This window comes from Brassica oleracea, chromosome C6 (genome assembly GCF_000695525.1).
Source record: "Brassica oleracea var. oleracea cultivar TO1000 chromosome C6, BOL, whole genome shotgun sequence".
NCBI lineage: Eukaryota > Viridiplantae > Streptophyta > Magnoliopsida > Brassicales > Brassicaceae > Brassica > Brassica oleracea.
Window position 1 is genome coordinate 28,746,869 of NC_027753.1, and position 4,548 is coordinate 28,751,416.

The window sequence follows — 4,548 nt, forward strand, 5'->3', positions numbered from 1 at the left end:
TTATTGTCCATTCCACCTGTTGCAGCCATAGGGACAGTTGCGAAGCTTGGTGAAAACTTCACGAATTCAACTGACTCTGTATGAGAAGTCAGAGAGCTCACAATCTGCTTGGTGAAAACTTCACGAATTCAACTGACTCTGTATGAGAAGTCAGAGAGCTCACAATCTGCTTGGTGAAAACTTCACGAATTCAACTGACTCTGTATGAGAAGTCAGAGAGCTCACAATCTGCTTGGTGAAAACTTCACGAATTCAACTGACTCTGTATGAGAAGTCAGAGAGCTCACAATCTGCTTGGTGAAAACTTCACGAATTCAACTGACTCTGTATGAGAAGTCAGAGAGCTCACAATCTGCTTGGTGAAAACTTCACGAATTCAACTGACTCTGTTTTGAAGCACAACATGTAGTAAAGACATACGCAGAACATTTGACAATTGAGATGATACAGATCATAAACCAATAAAACAAACCTTTCCAGTGAACAGAACCGTCTTTTGACCCACTGATAGTGAGACTGGTGTTTGAGTTAATGTCCTACAGGAAACCAAATGTTAGCATTCTACAGCAACATGTTAAACCGTCAGACAGACAGACAAGGATTACATAACAATCCCTTATAGCTATATAGGTAGAGAAGTTTTATATAGATTACCGTCAGGAGTGAAGTCATCGCAAGTGACACTCTGATTGTGACCAGAAAACATATTAAGGTATATCAGCATTCCACATCCACATAGAACAATCTTCTGATCCAGCCAACACTACGTGTCCTCTCGGATACAATGAAGAACTCAGTCAAGAAGATCGTGGATAAAATATGCTTAAATCATTTTTAGTAAATAAAATAAATTTAAATTATCATTTTATTTTTATTTTTGCAAATGAGAATTAATTAATTATTTATACATAAATAAATTTATTATTTAAATTTTAAGTTAATAATATGTTAATATAAAATATTGTTTTGGGTGTTTAATTTGGTATTAAAATTAGAGACAAAAAATAAAATAGAACGTAAAAATGAATTATGTGTTACTTTTCTTTGTTTCACTAATTGTTTTTGTTAATTTATTAAATTTTTCAGGTTATACTTTTGTTTTGTAACAGGGTTAGAATTTTACTAAAGCACAAGTCACTCGACCAATAAAATTTTGACACATAGAATATGTTTAACAATCTAAATAAAATATAAATGCTGAAAAAAAGTTTTACAGAAAAATGCAAATGCTGATTACGTTTAGTGATTTCTATTTATTTTTCATTTTAAAATAAAAATTTAGATAAGTCCCTTATATTTCTCACACTACCATGAATCATGATCACACGATTTAAAAAGTTCTAGTTACCATTCCTATAGAAGGGAGTTGACTCACGATGCTATAAATTCGTCTATATCTGCATTCAATGTAATTTTCTAATTTCTTTCCAGTGGCTCCATTGACTCTTTTTGTGAAAGAGTGATGAAATTATAATTTCCAACCAAACACAAACATATCGATATGGCTTATGACGATATTTTATAACAAAAGTGCTTTTCAGTGATTGAGAATAAAACACAATTTTTTTGGTGAAGCTTAGGTGTGAAGTTGGCAGATGAAGATGAAATCCAGGTTGGTGAGACTAAATACTCTCAAACCTTTCAATACTCAAACTGAATTTGCATCATGTTGATTTTTTTCATGAATCTTTACCTCTAACCTACTTGCATAATATTTATCCTTTTAAAGTAATACTTGATCAATATCATTTTTAAAAATAAACTAAATTAATTTTCGATCTGCTAAGAGATGATTATTGATGTTTGCTAAGAAATGATTATTGATGTGGAGATGATATTTCGAGGAAGGAAAATAAGAAGCTCAATTTAAAGACGATTCACAATTCACAAGCAAAAAGAAAAAAGAAAAAGTGTGGTGATAACTAGAAACGAGGACTTATATTTTCTCTCGAGATCAAAGCAAACCTCAGATTGTTTTTTTTTTTTAATATGTTTTATAATATTATAAAGATATTATGTCTATGGGTTTGATTCCCTTGGCCACCTATAGAGGCTTTAAGTGGCAAGAAAACTTAGATTTCTACTATTATCTTGATGATTAGTCTTTGGGCCTAGAAAATTTCTAGGATCACTCTAAGATTTTATAAAAAAAAAATATTTAATTTCAAAAAAAATAATATATATATATATATATATATATTATGTGTGTTTGCTTTTGATACACTTTTGTTTTCATTTTTCTTACCAATTTTTGTAGATTTAATCATAAATAAAAACTTTGAAATAAATATACCATTGGAGAGAAAAAAAGAGAGAGGAGTACTAAGAGAAAAAAAAATACGCATGATAAGAACTAAGAAGTGAGAACGTAACCCTTTTTCAAAAAAAGAAGCAAGAACGTAAAGATTACAAGAAATACTGACGTCAATTATCTAGAAAAGTAACGTCAATGTTTTAGTTGAGATGCTTTACCTGAATTTTCATATCTAATAACTTTTTATTGTTTTGGAAAAGAAAAATAAATATTTTATATTCATCTTCTTTGTTTGATATTGAGGTTGCCTGTACGGAGTACGGGAGATAATACTAGTAAGAATTAAGTCTCATAATCGTGGGTCCCGCTCTGTTTGACTCTTGCGGAAAGGATGCGGATTGAGCAAATTTAAAAAAAGATTGATTCATCCGTTCGAATTATGACTATTTTATATGAGGCGGATGTCGATGGGTAGATTTTGAATCATGGATATACGCCAACCCACAGAACTAAAAAAAAAAGTAACGAATTTTCTTTAAAGAATATTTAAAAGATATAAAATAATATAAAATTTTATTTAATAAATATATTTTTTATATTATTTTAGAAAGGAAAAAAATTTCCTAGCTACACAAACTATTGGGTAATGTATCCAAAACCATATAAAGTAGGGGTGGGCGTTCTAGTACCCATTTCGGTTCGGGTCCATTCGGATTTCAGATTTTCGGGGTCAAAGATTTTAACCCCATTCAAGTATTTCTAAATTTTGGTTTGGGTTCGGTTTGGTTCTTCGCGGTTCGGTTCGGGATTCGGATAACCTATTTAAATTATTTTTAAATTTTTAAAATTCATTATATATTTCAAAATTCCCCAAAATCTATAAACAAAATATATATTACATATAAATTTGAATAACGTATGTCAAAATACTTAAACTTAACATAAAAATTAGTTTAGTTTGAATATTTGGATAGATAGTCAATAGATTGTGTAAATATTTTTTTTGTGTTTTGAGTATACTTTAGCTATTTTAAACATTTGCTTTTGATTATTTGTATATATTTTCAAGTATTTTGGACAACTTAAAAGTATTTGATATAGTTTGGATGTTTTTAATATTTCGGTTCGGATCGGGTTCGGTTTCGGCTCTATAAATACCAAAATTTTGAACCCGTTCAAATATTTAATAAATTTCTGTTCGGGTTCGGTATTACTTTTTTGGATCGGATTCGGTTTTGTTTTTCGGATCCGGATTTTTTGTCCAACCCTAATACAAAGTATTTAAATATGTACCGAACAACATCAACTCGCTAAAATATGTCAAATTCATCATCGGGGGTGTAATTAGATCTAATCAAAAGTTCTTGGGGTTCAATCGAATTGTTGAAATGTTTAACCGGTTTAAACCTTAAACCCAAAACCAAATCCGATGATTAAAATTTATCGGACCTTATCCTATCTAATTAGCCATTTTCGTACTCTCTTTCAACCAGAAGTTAGCCAAACAAATCCAAAGTTCATTTGAAAAACATTCTTCTTCCTTTGTTATTCTTCTTGAATAAGTGAATCTGGAAAAACAACTAAGGCCAAAGGCATCAAGTTCATCAAAAAACGTATTCAAAGATTTTATTTTTGAATTCTTACTTGTATTTAAGCTTCTTTATTCACCAAGTATTCGAGATATTTCATTTCTCTATTATCTTTCATGTTCTACTTCTTATTCATTTCTCTAACGTGCGCGTTGAAGGTCAATCGCAAGATAGAGATCAAGATCTTTCTTTCCCGGTGATCGAGAAGATTTCTCTCATGGATTCAGCTTCGGTCTTCGGTCTTCATGGAACGGCTTCCTCTGTTTTGCGCGTACTCTCCTGACCACCGGATCTGCTTCCTCTGTTAGGATTGGAAAAGGAAGCGTCTTCAGTTGTCCGTAACGCAACATTAACTTCTGATGCTTTGTTTCTCAAAAAAGAAAACTTATGATGCTTTGGGTTCTCGAGATGGTGGCACTTATTTAGCTTCATGGTTCTCAATATTCCAAAGGTGATTCTGATTTCTGAGTTGGGTATTCACTGCTTCACTTACGTTTGTGATTGTTTGTTCTCTTTGCTCTGTTTTATTTTCGTTTTTATCTTCATTATGTTTCACCGCTATGTATTTATTGTAAATGATGTTCCATGTGGGAAGGTGAAATGAAAAAAAGAAAAAAAAAAGAAGAAAAACAGAGGAAGTCCAATGTGAACAGAGAACTTGCGAATCTTCCTTGGATAGATTGTTTGGTTAACTTCTGGTTCAAA

The 4,548-nt window shown here is 31.2% G+C and overlaps 1 long non-coding RNA gene and 1 pseudogene across 1 annotated transcript; one reads left to right on the top strand and one right to left on the bottom strand.

Moving 5' to 3' along the window:
• LOC106297930 overlaps positions 1-4,548 on the bottom strand; it is a 15,130-nt pseudogene that overhangs the window by 3,060 nt on the left and 7,522 nt on the right.
• Positions 3,718-4,298, top strand: LOC106299892. The gene is made up of 2 exons (XR_001261907.1): positions 3,718-3,867; positions 4,002-4,298. It is a non-coding gene; the product is annotated as an uncharacterized LOC106299892 (long non-coding RNA).